Below are 16,011 nucleotides of genomic sequence, written 5' to 3'. Positions count from 1 at the left end.
TACACAGAACCAACTGTTCAAACTTGGACAAGTTGCACATCTGGAAATATTGCATCACCGCAAAGGCCCCGGATTGGAGCGAGAGAAGCATTACATTCTCCCAGTCGGTTTTACGAAAACAGTCTTTCGAGCGACATGACAAACACACCGCTCGAATATTTGGACAGAAACGTAAGTTATAGAGGGATGGCAGATTGATAAAACATCAAATCGCACTCTTGATTGTATGCATATAATTTAAAAGTTCCGGGTACAATGTGGAAACCCCGATGAAGCGGAAATCCTGAGCTAAAGTTGTGTTTACGGCGAAGGAGTGGCTCATACTGTCTCCACAAGTAAGTCGATGTTTATGTTATGTTGAACTTGAGTACTAGATCGATTTGTCAAAGTTTTGGGATTCTCAATTATAATTAATTGAGAATCCCAAAATTTAATTCAATTTAATTCAAAACATGTTTTTATTTTTGTATTCCATTTGTTTCGAGTTGTATCAGATGACATCACGCGTTATTCTCTGCTTGGTGGTTATGAAGTCTGCGTTGGCATGGATACTTGCACGATGAGAAGAAAAAAAAAGAAGCCTCATCTGAGTTTTAAAGTCATTGAGTTACTGCTATACCGTAGCTTTCATTATGTAACCTGCGCTCGTGGATGATTTTGTGCAGCTCACACAGTCAGTCAGTATACCTCGTGTACGCACACACACACACACACACACACAAACACACATACACACACACACTACCGTAGAGTGCAGTAAACCAATATCTGTTTAAACTGTACCAAACCATGCAGCGTTTGGCTTTACGATTCACATCACAGACAGCTTTATGACTTTTTATGGAGTCACTCGTCACTGTAGCCAAGGAATGTAGACTTTCCCACAGCTCTGAAATGTCATCTGAGCCATAGTGGACATTGACTCATTGACACGCAGACATTCATAGTACAAACAAACGGCCCACTATACCCAATATAGTGCACAAACTTATTTTTTTTTCAATATTTATTTTTTATAACATTTTGAAAAAATTTGACCCCTTTTTCTCCCGATTTCATTGTATCCAATTGGTAGTTACAGTCTTGTCTCATAGCTGCAACTCCCATACAGACTTGGGAAAGGTGAAGGCCAAGAGTTGTGCGTCCTCTGAAACACAACCCAGCCAAGCCACGCTGCTTCTTGACAAGCCGCACTGCTTCTTGACTGGCGACAGTGTCAGCGTGCACTACGCCCGGCCCCCCACAGGAGTCGCTATTGAGCGATGGGACAAGGACATCCCTGCCGGCCAAACCCTCCCAGACGACGCTGTGCCAATTGTGCGCCGCCCCATGGGCCTCCCGGTCGCAGCCGACTGCGACACAGCCTGGACTCGAACCCAGAATCTCTAGTGGCACAACTAGCACTGCCTTAGACCACTGCGCCACTCGGGAGGCCCATAGTACACTACCTTTCACCAGGCCCATAGTACACTACCTTTCACCAGGCCCATAGTACACTACCTTTCACCAGGCCCATAGTACACTACCTTTCACCAGGCCTTTCACCAGGCCCATAGTACACTACCTTTCACCAGGCCCATAGTACACTACCTTTCACCAGGCCCATAGTACACTACCTTTCACCAGGCCCATACTACACTACCTTTCACCAGGCCCATACTACACTACCTTTCACCAGGCCCATAGTACACTACCTTTCACCAGGCCCATACTACACTACCTTTCACCAGGCCCATAGTACACTACCTTTCACCAGGCCCATAGTACACTACCTTTCACCAGGCCCATACTACACTACCTTTCACCAGGCCCATAGTACACTACCTTTCACCAGGCCCATACTACACTACCTTTCACCAGGCCCATAGTACACTACCTTTCACCAGGCCCATAGTACACTACCTTTCACCAGGCCCATACTACACTACCTTTCACCAGGCCCATAGTACACTACCTTTCACCAGGCCCATAGTACACTACCTTTCACCAGGCCCATAGTACACTACCTTTCACCAGGCCCATAGTACACTACCTTTCACCAGGCCCATAGTACACTACCTTTCACCAGGCCCATAGTACACTACCTTTCACCAGGCCCATAGTACACTACCTTTCACCAGGCCCATAGTACACTACCTTTCACCAGGCCCATAGTACACTACCTTTCACCAGGCCCATAGTACACTACCTTTCACCAGGCCCATACTACACTACCTTTCACCAGGCCCATAGTACACTACCTTTCACCAGGCCCATAGTACACTACCTTTCACCAGGCCCATACTACACTACCTTTCACCAGGCCCATACTACACTACCTTTCACCAGGCCCATACTACACTACCTTTCACCAGGCCCATACTACACTACCTTTGATCAGAGCACTATGTAGTCGAAGTACTATAGTTCAACCTATGGGCCTTTGGCCAAAAGTAGTGCACTATGTAGGGAATATTGTTCCATTTGGGACGGAGACCCATACTGCTCGTTCTCCTGGTTACTATAGTTATGGTGTTTCATGGAATCGGACTAGCAAAGGTGCTCCAATATCTGTCAATACACATGCACGTACAGTAAACTCACTCACTCACTCCAATCATTCAAACCTGGAATCCTAAACAAACTTTGTTGAACTGTGGTCTTAGTATTAACATTCCACAGTGGTAAACTGGAAAACATTGACCAGGCCTTGTGTTCTCTCGTTGCCTGAGGAACCTGCTTCAGGGTGATGTATTCCCTAGAGGCTGTCCCTGGTCTGTTACAGTACTGAACCTGCTTCAGGGTGATGTATTCCCTAGAGGCTGTCCCTGGTCTGTTACAGTACTGAACCTGCTTCAGGGTGATGTGTTCCCTGGTCTGTTACAGTACTGAACCTGCTTCAGGGTGATGTGTTCCCTGGTCTGTTACAGTACTGAACCTGCTTCAGGGTGATGTATTCCCTAGAGGCTGTCCCTGGTCTGTTACAGTACTGAACCTGCTTCAGGGTGATGTGTTCCCTGGTCTGTTACAGTACTGAACCTGCTTCAGGGTGATGTATTCCCTAGAGGCTGTCCCTGGTCTGTTACAGTACTGAACCTGCTTCAGGGTGATGTATTCCCTAGAGGCTGTCCCTGGTCTGTTACAGTACTGAACCTGCTTCAGGGTGATGTATTCCCTAGAGGCTGTCCCTGGTCTGTTACGGTACTGAACCTGCTTCAGGGTGATGTGTTCCCTAGAGGCTGTCCCTGGTCTGTTACAGTACTGAACCTGCTTCAGGGTGATGTGTTCCCTAGAGGCTGTCCCTGGTCTGTTACAGTACTGAACCTGCTTCAGGGTGATGTGTTCCCTGGTCTGTTACAGTACTGAACCTTGTTTGGAGTTGAGTCTTCCCTGGTCTGTTACAGTGCTCCCATTCCTCAGTTCAGGAGGTAAGCAACCAAACTGGTCTGAGCATTGTGGATGGATAGCTGGAGGGTAACTACATGTTTCAGAGATCTACTGTAAATGGCAAGATGTTTGTCTCCAGAGCTATAACACAGAGTTTTAAAATGTCTTCATGTAATCTCTGGCTATGAGAGTGAGCCTCTCGTCCTGCAATAGACAGGTCTGCAGAGAAGAGAGGAAGCTTCCTGTGTAACCAACCCACGTGACCAACTCAGCTCGAGCACATGGCGGCGAGGGTGTTTGTGGGCGATATTCGTATTCACTTCAGCTTCCTGATAGTCTGAACAAGGAGGTAGTAACATTAATACTCACAAGGCATACTTGTACACTGAGCAGACAAAACATTAAGAATGTGACAGACTGACCAAGTGAATCCAAGCTATGATCCCTTATTGATGTCACTAGTTAAATCCACTTCAATCAGTGAAGATGAAGAGGAGGAGACAGGTTAAACAAGGATGTTTTTAAAGCCCTGACACAGTTGAGACATGGACTGTGTACCATTCAGAGGGTGAATAGCCAAGGCAGAAGATGTGTCTTTGAACAGGGTATGCTAGTAGGTTCCAGGTGATACCAGTTTGTGTCAAGAACTGCAACGCTGCTGGAGTTTTCACACTCAACAGTTTCCTGTGTGTATAAAGAATGGTCCACCACCCAAAGGACATCCAGCCATCTTGACACAACTGTGGGAAGCATTAGAGTCAATATGGTCCAGCATCTCTGTGGAACACTTTCTACACCTTGTAGAGTCCAGGCCCCAACACATTGAGGGGAAAAGTATGTAAGGTGTTCTTAATGTTTGGTAGAGTCAGTATTAGTAAGGTGTTCTTAATGTTTGGTAGAGTCAGTATTAGTAAGGTGTTCTTAATGTTTGGTAGAGTCAGTATTAGTAAGGTGTTCTTAATGTTTGGTCAGAGTCAGTATTAGTAAGGTGTTCTTAATGTTTGGTAGAGTCAGTATTAGTAAGGTGTTCTTAATGTTTGGTAGAGTCAGTATTAGTAAGGTGTTCTTAATGTTTGGTAGAGTCATTGCAGCATACTTGTATAGTACAGACTTGTGCATTGTTGGATGGAGAAGTAGATGAAGAGGGTACAGTATTTGGAGATGAAGAGGGTACAGTATCTGGAGATGAAGAGGGTACAGTATCTGGAGATGAAGAGGGTACAGTATCTGGAGATGAAGAGGGTACAGTATCTGGAGACGAAGAGAGTACAGTATCTGACGCTGTAGAGAGTACAGTATCTGTGTGTCTAGGAGTTGTTTGGACTGTGACTGTATCTGCAAACTGTATTAAATTGGCATATGAGTCAAAGCACTAGCCTACACAATGCAAAGGGGGGGGGTCGCGTGTGTGTGTGACAGAGCGAGCGTGAGCGTGTGTGTAAGGCTGCTGACTGAGTTGAAAGAGAGGAAGTATGACTGAAAGCTGAACACAGGAAGTGGCTCTGACTCTGAGTAAAGCTATTTTAGCAGGAGAGGAGAGCTCCCTCTCTCTCTCTTGACAGCAGCTCTCTGAGGAGAGGAGGGTCTTCAATCTGCATCAGAGGACAGACTTCAGTGAGAGAGAGGAGCGAAGAAGAAGAAGCCCTGTGATGCTCACATGACAGTGTGACTGAGACCCCTAGATGAGAGGTGAGGTTTTGACTTTCACAGGAGAGGACAAACTGAAGAGGGGGGAGAGAGAGAGAGAGAGATAGAAACTGCTGTTCAGCTCAGACTGTGGGACTGTGAGAGAGAGAGATAGAAACTGCTGCTCAGCTCAGACTGTGTGACTGAGAGAGAGAGCCTAGATGAGAGGTTTTGTAGCTTTCATACCTCTCTCTCTCTCTCTCTCTCTCTGTGTCTCTCTCTCTCCCCCCTGTCAGTTCATGACACAGCAAGTTGAGGAAGTGGAATACAGTAACATGGGGTTGGACTAAATGTGGAACTGTGACTTCTCTTATGTGTAAAGAGTGTTAGGAAGGGAACCAAATTAAGGAAGCTACCACCTATCGCCGTAACTCTGTGTACTGTTTCTTTGCCCGTTTTCTGGAAGAATCATTTCCAGAGCTACCTAAGAGAGGGAATTTGCAGTCACCTTTTTGGGCACAACTTCCGTGAGTAGATGTAATAATTGTTTAATATATTGTGGTAATCCATTTGATACATTCATACAATATATGATATGTTTCCATAGTCCTAGCTCAGCTCCTGTTCTTTCTCTTCTGACAGTTGAGATTTCTCCTCAGATTTCTCCTCAGATTTCTCCTCAGATTTCTCCTCAGATTTCTGTCGGTGTTCTGTTTGACAGCTGTTTGATGGAGGAAAAGGGAACCATTGTAGTGTGAATTTAACTTGCGACTTTGTTTCCTGTCTTCCTGGCGAACATTAGTGGCTGCACTTTGCCAGAAATGCTGTTGATGTTGGCAGAACTGTCTTTAAAGGGATAGTTTGGGGTTTTGGGCAACGAGGTCCTTTATCTCCTTCTCCAGAGTCAGTTAATGTATGTAGTTCTGTCCTTGAGCTGTTCTTGTCTAATGATGTTCTGTATTATGTTTCATGCTCTGTGTTGGACCCCAGGAAGAGTAGCTGCTGCTTTTGCAACAGCTGACTGGGATCCTAATAAAATACCAAGATGAACTTGTGGAGACCATTTTTATGTCTCTGCGTTCACTTGGAAGGAAGCTGCTGACTTGCAATTGCTTGTGATTGTATTAGGATCCCCATTAGCCGACGCCAATGGTGACAGCTAGTCTTCCTGGGGTCTGACACATAACGACAGAGACATTACAGACAAAAATACTTTACAATTTAAAACATGAACATAGTTTTCTATATGGAAAAATTCACTACGACATAAGACAAATGTACACACACATTAAGAACAACAACAATACAACTAAAGAGTGTGTGTGTGTGTGTGTGTGCGTGCGTGTGTGTGTGTGTGTGTGTGTGTGCGGATCTATCAGTTACACTTACACGTCAGTACATACACACACACACACGTCAGTACATACATACACACACACACACACACGTCAGTACATACACACACACACACACACACACACACACACACACGTCACATACACACACACACACACACACACACACACACACACACACACGTCAATACATACACACACACACACACACGTCAGTACATATACACACACACACACACACACACGTCAGTACATATACACACACACACACACACACACACAGTACATATACACACACACACACACACACACACGTCAGTACATATACACACACACACACACACACACACACGTCAGTACATATACACACACACACACACACACGTCAGTACATATACACACACACACACACACACACACACACACACACACACACACACACACACACACACACACACACACACACACACACACACACACACAGTACATATATACACACACACACACACACACGTCAGTACATATACACACACACGTCAGTACATATACACACACACACACACACGTCAGTACATATACACACACACACGCACGTCAGTACATATACACACACACACACACGCACGTCAGTACATATACACACACACACACACACACGTCAGTACATATATACACACACACACACACGCACGCACAGTACATATACACACACACACGCACGTCAGTACATATACACACACACACGTCAGTACATATACACACACACACACACACACACACACACACACACACACACGTCAGTACATATACACACACACGCACGTCAGTACATATACACACGCACGCACGTCAGTACATATACACACACACGCACGCACGTCAGTACATATACACACACACACACGCACGCACGTCAGTACATATACACACACACACACACGCACGTCAGTACATATACACACACACACACACGCACGTCAGTACATATACACACACACACACGCACGTCAGTACATATACATATACACACACACACGCACGCACGTCAGTACATATACACACACACACACATGCACATCAGTACATATACACACACACACACACACACACAGTACATATACACACACACACACACACACACACACACACACACACACACACACACACACGCACGTCAGTACATATACACACACACGCACGTCAGTACATATACACACACACGCACGTCAGTACATATACACACACTTTTGGTCACATGGGGTAGAGGTGTTGCTTTATTTGTTTTTTGAAACCAGGTCTGCTGTTAACTTGCTCTGTGAGATAGAAGGGGGTTCCAGGCACTCATGTCTTTGTATAATACTGTATGTTTTCTTCAATTTGTTCTGGACCTGGGAACTGTGAAGTGCAATGACATATAGTCACATGGGAACACACACACACGCAGAACTACCTATACACTTCACACTCACGCAGTACATATACACATGGTGTTTTGGTCACATCCGGTTCTGGGGGAAAAATTTTTGAAACCAGGTCTGCTGTTAACTTGCTCTGTGAGATAGAAGGGGTTCCAGGCACTCATGTCATTTGTTAATACTGTATGTTTTCTTCAATTTGTTCTGATCTCTGTGAAGGCAATGACTGGAGTCAATGAACAGCAATGGTCATTACCTACTTGATACTCCAGTGACATACACATGGTGTCCACGATCACCAAGGCATTCTAGTTGATCTCCAAACATTCCTAGTTGATCTCCAAGGCATTCCTAGTTGATCACCAAGGCCATTCCTAGTTGATCTCCAAGGCATTCCTAGTTGATCTCCAAGGCATTCCTAGTTGATCACCAAGGCATTCCTAGTTGATCTCCAAGGCATTCCTAGTTGATCTCCAAGGCATTCCTAGTTGATCACCAAGGCATTCCTAGTTGATCTCCAAGGCATTCCTAGTTGATCTCCAAGGCATTCCTAGTTGATCTCCAAGGCATTCCTAGTTGATCTCCAAGGCATTCCTAGTTGATCTCCAAGGCATTCCTAGTTGATCTCCAAGGCATTCCTAGTTGATCTCCAAGGCATTCCTAGTTGATCTCCAAGGCATTCCTAGTTGATCTCCAAGGCATTCCTAGTTGATCTCCAAGGCATTCCTAGTTGATCTCCAAGGCATTCCTAGTTGATCTCCAAGGCATTCCTAGTTGATCTCCAAGGCATTCCTAGTTGATCTCCAAGGCATTTCTGTAAAAAAATAAAATCAACAACGATAAAGCCTTGCGTTCCTATATTTATTTGATTCGTCAGCCCTGGCGCCGGGATGATGAATGAAGTGCACCTTGATTGCCTTCCATTTTGAACCATTTCATGTGTCTGAAAGGAGAACTCCGCCTACCCGGCAGGCCCAGAGAGCAAATCAAGTGAACCTATAGGCCTACCGCTGGCCAATCAGATAGCTCAGACTACCGTGTCTGTCCAGTTTCCTCGAGCCATAGACTGTAAAAAGAAGTCTCGAACGCACAGCAAAGTTGATAATGTGAGATTTCAAAACTTTTTAAAACCATCACTAGAGAGAGACTCAACGAATACAGCAAAGAGATGCAGTTTATATGAATAAATGAATGTTGAAGTTGTTATTCAGCACCGTCAACACTCTGTTCAACACTTTTATAAGCCATACAATACGTCTTCTCCCTACGTCCACCCAAGCTACAACCAGCATCGACGCTGCAATGAATGAACATAGCCAAAGTGTGTCCATGAAGCTTGTGTTGTTATTAGTGGCTTGTCTATCTTTTCATATCGAGGGATATTTCACCTTCTCTGGTCGTTGGGGTAACAACAGGAACTGGTGCAGGCGGCAGAAAGAATGGGGTAACAACAGGAACTGGTGCAGGAGGCAGAAAGAATGGGGTAACAACAGGAACTGGTGCAGGAGGCAGAAAGAATGGGGTAACAACAGGAACTGGTGCAGGCGGCAGAAAGAATGGGGTAACAACAGGAACTGGTGCAGGCAAAACTGGTGCAGAATGGGGTAACAACAGGAACTGGTGCAGGAGGCAGAAAGAATGGGGTAACAACAGGAACTGGTGCAGGAGGCAGAAAGAATGGGGTAACAACAGGAACTGGTGCAGGAGGCAGAAAGAATGGGGTAACAACAGGAACTGGTGCAGGAGGCAGAAAGAATGGGGTAGGAGGCAGAAAGAATGGGGTAACAACAGGAACTGGTGCAGGAGGCAGAAAGAATGGGGTAACAACAGGAACTGGTGCAGGAGGCAGAAAGAATGGGGTAACAACAGGAACTGGTGCAGGAGGCAGAAAGAATGGGGTAACAACAGGAACTGGTGCAGGAGGCAGAAAGAATGGGGTAACAACAGGAACTGGTGCAGGAGGCAGAAAGAATGAGACTCAGAGCTGCAATACGTCACTTTTTAGGTGACCTGACCAAATTCACATAGAAACGTGTTTATATAGATCTGTCATTCTCATTGAAAGCAAGACGATACAATGATTCTCTACACTATACTTCCTTGTTTTGTCACAAACTGAAATAACTATGAGAATTTTAACAACCAGGAAATGGTGGAGTGATTTCTCCATAGTGCATCTTTTTAAAGTTTCGTCATCAGCAGGAAGACTGCCTTTTCTCAGAGGAGAGAGGGGTGAGTCAGGTGAGAGGCAGGTGACTGCAGCTCCCTCAGACTGACCATCAGATGCAGGCCATCAGTCCAGTACAACAAAGAGGAAGTAAATGATTACGATCACTCAGCTGTGCCTCACAAGTAATACAACCAATCATCTATTACCAGTGTGGTCATATACAGTACCTCAAATGTTGAAATAGAATTTCTAAGTGGAAGAACAACAGGGCAAATCAAGCATAGCCAATATGCAGTGATAATGTATTGGGCCTGTAGCCTACTGAACAAACCTCATTGTTACAGAACTGTGTTTAACTGCTTCATGTTGCATAGACTTATGTTTTTGAAGTTATGTTTAAAAAAAAAAATCAGAGCGGTAGATCTCTGAGCGGTAGATCTCTGGTAGATCTCTGAGCGGTAGATCTCTGAGCGGTAGATCTCTGAGCGGTAGATCTCTGAGCGGTAGATCTCTGAGCGGTAGATCTCTGAGCGGTAGATCTCTGAGCGGTAGATCTCTGAGCGGTAGATCTCTGAGCGGTAGATCTCTGAGCGGTAGATCTCTGAGCGGTAGATCTCTGAGCGGTAGATCTCTGAGCGGTAGATCTCTGAGCGGTAGATCTCTGAGCGGTAGATCTCTGAGCGGTAGATCTCTGAGCGGTAGATCTCTGAGATCTCTGGCGGTAGATCTCTGAGCGGTAGATCTCTGAGCGGTAGATCTCTGAGCGGTAGATCTCTGAGCGTTAGATCTCTGAGCGGTAGATCTCTGATAGATCTCTGAGCGGTAGATCTCTGAGCGGTAGATCTCTGAGCGGTAGATCTCTGAGCTGGTAGATCTCTGAGCGGTAGATCTCTGATCTCTGAGCGGTAGATCTCTGAGCGGTAGATCTCTGAGCGGTAGATCTCTGAGCGGTAGATCTCTGAGCGGTAGATCTCTGAGCGGTAGATCTCTGAGCGGTAGATCTCTGAGCGGTAGATCTCTGATCTCTGAGCGGTAGATCTCTGAGCGGTAGATCTCTGAGCGGTAGATCTCTGAGCGGTAGATCTCTGAGCGGTAGATCTCTGAGCGGTCTCTGAGCGGATCTCTGAGCGGTAGATCTCTGAGCGGTAGATCTCTGAGCGGTAGATCTCTGAGCGGTAGATCTCTGGCGGTAGATCTCTGAGAGATCTCTGAGCGGTAGATCTCTGAGCGGTAGATCTCTGAGCGGTAGATCTCTGAGCGGTAGATCTCTGAGCGGTAGATCTCTGAGATCTCTGAGCGGTAGATCTCTGATCTCTGAGCGGTAGATCTCTGAGCGGTAGATCTCTGAGCGGTAGATCTCTGAGCGGTAGATCTCTGAGCGGTAGATCTCTGAGCGGTAGATCTCTGAGCGGTAGATCTCTGAGCGGTAGATCTCTGAGCGGTAGATCTCTGAGCGGTAGATCTCTGAGCGGTAGATCTCTGAGCGGTAGATCTCTGAGCGGTAGATCTCTGAGCGGTAGATCTCTGAGCGGTAGATCTCTGAGCGGTAGATCTCTGAGCGGTAGATCTCTGAGCGGTAGATCTCTGAGCGGTAGATCTCTGAGCGGTAGATCTCTGAGCGGTAGATCTCTGAGATCTCTGGTAGATCTCTGAGCGGTAGATCTCTGAGCGGTAGATCTCTGAGCGGTATCTCTGAGATCTCTGAGCGGTAGATCTCTGAGCGGTAGATCTCTGAGCGGTAGATCTCTGAGCGGTAGATCTCTGAGCGGTAGATCTCTGAGCGGTAGATCTCTGAGCGGTAGATCTCTGAGCGGTAGATCTCTGAGCGGATCTCTGAGATCTCTGAGCGGTAGATCTCTGAGCGGTAGATCTCTGAGCGGTAGATCTCTGAGCGGTAGATCTCTGAGCGGTAGATCTCTGAGCGGTAGATCTCTGAGCGGTAGATCTCTGAGCGGTAGATCTCTGAGCGGTAGATCTCTGAGCGGTAGATCTCTGAGCGGTAGATCTCTGAGCGGTAGATCTCTGAGCGGTAGATCTCTGAGCGGTAGATCTCTGAGCGGTAGATCTCTGAGCGGTAGATCTCTGAGCGGTAGATCTCTGAGCGGTAGATCTCTGAGCGGTAGATCTCTGAGCCGTAGATCTCTGAGCGGTAGATCTCTGAGCGGTAGATCTCTGAGCGGTAGATCTCTGAGCGGTAGATCTCTGAGCGGTAGATCTCTGAGCGGTAGATCTCTGAGCGGTAGATCTCTGAGCGGTAGATCTCTGAGCGGTAGATCTCTGAGCGGTAGATCTCTGAGCGGTAGATCTCTGAACGGTAGATCTCTGAGCGGTAGATCTCTGAGCGGTAGATCTCTGAGCGGTAGATCTCTGACCGGTAGATCTCTGAGCGGTAGATCTCGGCTTTCATTTTGACTCAATGTGATCTTGACTCAGAAAAGGTTGATGACCTCTACCTTAGACTAATTCCCTCAGTGTGGAAGTTGTGGGAAGTGGCCTTCCTCTTCCCTTATTCTAGGAACGTCTGGTAATGTACTAGAGGGGTTTATTTAAAGTCTCCCCTGTGTGGGTCAGCATTGACACATAACTCTACTCTAGCTAACGTCCCATACAGGATGTTAGCTTAGCTACTCAGCACGGTTTCTCTCTGCCCAGACACACACACACACACACACACACACACACACACACACACACACACACTGCTGTATTCTACAGTCCAGTTCTGTGAGAGAAGCATCCAGCCTTCTACCTAATCCCACCCACATCCCTGTTAGGTACAACAGGGCCCGTGGGGAGGGGGGATGTTTTTGGCAAAGCCACCAGATGTCCTCTACTCTGCCACTATGGTCTATCTCTCCGGTATTGCTGTTCCTTTAACAACTGTTGTCATAAATGTTTTGAGAATACTTTTGCTGAATTAAAGTAGAACCATAATGGTGAACGGTGGTGTTGTTGTCTCCAGTCTGTTTATTCACCTCTATAACTGCTAGTGGTGGTGTTGTTGTCTCCAGTCTGTTTATTCACCTCTATAACTGCTAGTGGTGGTGTTGTTGTCTCCAGTCTGTTTATTCACCTCTATAACTGCTAGTGGTGGTGTTGTTGTCTCCAGTCTGTTTATTCACCTCTATAACTGCTAGTGGTGGTGTTGTTGTCTCCAGTCAGTTTATTCATTCTGCTAGTGGTGGTGTTGTTGTCTCCAGTCAGTATAACTGCTAGTGGTGGTGTTGTTGTCTCCAGTCAGTTTATTCACCTCTATAACTGCTAGTGGTGGTGTTGTTGTCTCTCCAGTCAGTTTATTCACCTCTATAACTGCTAGTGGTGGTGTTGTTGTCTCCAGTCAGTTTATTCACCTCTATAACTGCTAGTGGTGTGTTGTTGTCTCCAGTCAGTTTATTCACCTCTATAACTGCTAGTGGTGGTGTTGTTGTCTCCAGTCAGTTTATTCACCTCTATAACTGCTAGTGGTGGTGTTGTTGTCTCCAGTCAGTTTATTCACCTCTATAACTGCTAGTGGTGGTGTTGTTGTCTCCAGTCAGTTTATTCACCTCTATAACTGCTAGTGGTGGTGTTGTTGTCTCCAGTCTGTTTATTCACCTCTATAACTGCTAGTGGTGGTGTTGTTGTCTCCAGTCAGTTTATTCTCGTGAGGAAGGCTATAACTGCTAGTGGTGTTGTTGTCTCCAGTCAGTTTATTCACCTCTATAACTGCTAGTGGTGTTGTTGTCTCCAGTCAGTTTATTCACCTCTATAACTGCTAGTGGTGGTGTTGTTCTCAGTCTGTTTATTCACCTCTATAACTGCTAGTGGTGGTGTTGTTGCCAGTCTGTTTATTCACCCATAATCTGCTAGTGGTGGTGTTGTTTAAACAATGCTCCAGTCAGTTTATTCACCTCTATAACTGCTAGTGGTGGTGTTGTTGTCTCCAGTCAGTTTATTCACCTCTATAACTGCTAGTGGTGGTGTTGTTGTCTCCAGTCTGTTTATTCACCTCTATAACTGCTAGTGGTGGTGTTGTTGTCTCAGTCTGTTTATTCACCTCTATAACTGCTAGTGGTGGTGTTGTTGTCTCCAGTCAGTTTATTCACCTCTATAACTGCTAGTGGTGGTGTTGTTGTCTCCAGTCAGTTTATTCACCTCTATAACTGCTAGTGGTGGTGTTGTTGTCTCCAGTCTGTTTATTCACCTCTATAACTGCTAGTGGTGGTGTTGTTGTCTCCAGTCAGTTTATTCACCTCTATAACTGCTAGTGGTGGTTTGTTGTCTCCAGTCTGTTTATTCACCTCTATAACTGCTAGTGGTGGTGTTGTTGTCTCCAGTCAGTTTATTCACCTCTATAACTGCTAGTGGTGGTGTTGTTGTCTCCAGTCTGTTTATTCACCTCTATAACTGCTAGTGGTGGTGTTGTTGTCTCCAGTCAGTTTATTCACCTCTATAACTGCTAGTGGTGGTGTTGTTGTCTCCAGTCTGTTTATTCACCTCTATAACTGCTAGTGGTGGTGTTGTTGTCTCCAGTCAGTTTATTCACCTCTATAACTGCTAGTGGTGGTGTGTGTGTTTTTACTAAGTGTCTCTGCTGCTAACCCTGATGAGGTACCTCGGCGCGGGGGGTTGTCGGGAGGATCAAAGAACAGCAGCCATTTTAACAGCGTCTAAACTGAAGCATGTGTGTTTGTATATGCGAGCCCGCATGTGTGTCCTACTTGTGCTACTTCAAAGTGTCCACAGTCCCACAGGAGGAGTCATGTGTCGCTAGCGGCAGTCCAACCCCACCCAGACCAGGCTCCAGTCCAACCTCATCCCTGACCAGGCTCCAGTCCAACCCCAACCTCATCCCTGACCAGGCTCCAGTCCAACCCCAACCTCATCCCTGACCAGGCTCCAGTCCAACCCCATCACTGACCAGGCTCCAGTCCAACCCCATCACTGACCAGGCTCCAGTCCAACCCCATCACTGACCAGGCTCCAGTCCAACCCCATCACTGACCAGGCTCCAGTCCAACCCATCACTGACCAGGCTCCAACCCCAACCCATCACTGACCAGGCTCCAGTCCACCCCAACCATCACTGACCAGGCTCCAGTCCAACCCATCACACTGACCAGGCTCCAGTCCAACCCATCACTGACCAGGCTCCAACCCCAACCCATCACTGACCAGGCTCCAGTCCAACCCATCACTGACCAGGCTCCAGTCCAACCCATCACTGACCAGGCTCCAACCCCAACCCATCACTGACCAGGCTCCAGTCCAACCCATCACTGACCAGGCTCCAGTCCAACCCATCACTGACCAGGCTCCAGTCCAACCCATCACTGACCAGGCTCCAGTCCAACCCATCACTGACCAGGCTCCAGTCCAACCCAAACCCTGGACGCAATGTTTACTCTCTAGACAGTGTATGTCTCTCTGGGTCAACCCTTTCAGCAGGAGAAACCTTAGCCTGGAATCCCCTCTGAAGATGTCTCAGCAGGAGAAAACTTAGCCTGGAATCCCCTCTGAAGATGTCTCAGCAGGAGAAACCTTAGCCTGGAATCCCCTCTGAAGATGTCTCAGCAGGAGAAAACTTAGCCTGGAATCCCCTCTGAAGATGTCTCAGCAGGAGAAACCTTAGCCTGGAATCCCCTCTGAAGATGTCTCAGCAGGAGAAACCTTAGCCTGGAATCCCCTCTGAAGATGTCTCAGCAGGAGAAACCTTAGCCTGGAATCCCCTCTGAAGATGTCTCAGCAGGAGAAACCTTAGCCTGGAATCCCCTCTGAAGATGTCTCAGCAGGAGAAACCTTAGTCTGGAATCCCCTCTGAAGATGTCTCAGCAGGAGAAACCTTAGTCTGGAATCCCCTCTGAAGATGTCTCAGCAGGAGAAACCTTAGCCTGGAATCCCCTCTGAAGATGTCTCAGCAGGAGAAACCTTAGCCTGGAATCCCCTCTGAAGATGTCTCAGCAGGAGAAACCTTAGCCTGGAATCCCCTCTGAAGATGTCTCAGCAGGAGAAACCTTAGCCTGGAATATCATTCTGACTAGTGGTAGTTTCAAATCAAATCAAAGTTTATTTGTCACGTGCGCAGAATACAACAGGTGTA

At 46.6% G+C, this 16,011-nt stretch overlaps 1 protein-coding gene across 1 annotated transcript in view; it reads left to right on the top strand.

Annotated features, from left to right (window-relative positions):
* The first annotated feature begins 44 nt into the window (after nucleotides 1–44).
* Nucleotides 45–16,011, top strand: part of LOC112242717 (WAS/WASL-interacting protein family member 1) — a 42,416-nt gene continuing 26,449 nt past the window's right edge. The window contains 1 exon segment of the mRNA XM_042318969.1: nucleotides 45–335. The gene's annotated coding sequence lies outside the window, so the exon portion shown is untranslated.

Source organism: Oncorhynchus tshawytscha, unplaced genomic scaffold, assembly GCF_018296145.1.
Source record: "Oncorhynchus tshawytscha isolate Ot180627B unplaced genomic scaffold, Otsh_v2.0 Un_contig_5015_pilon_pilon, whole genome shotgun sequence".
Lineage (NCBI taxonomy): Eukaryota > Metazoa > Chordata > Actinopteri > Salmoniformes > Salmonidae > Oncorhynchus > Oncorhynchus tshawytscha.
This window is presented reverse-complemented; position numbering and strand designations above follow the sequence as displayed.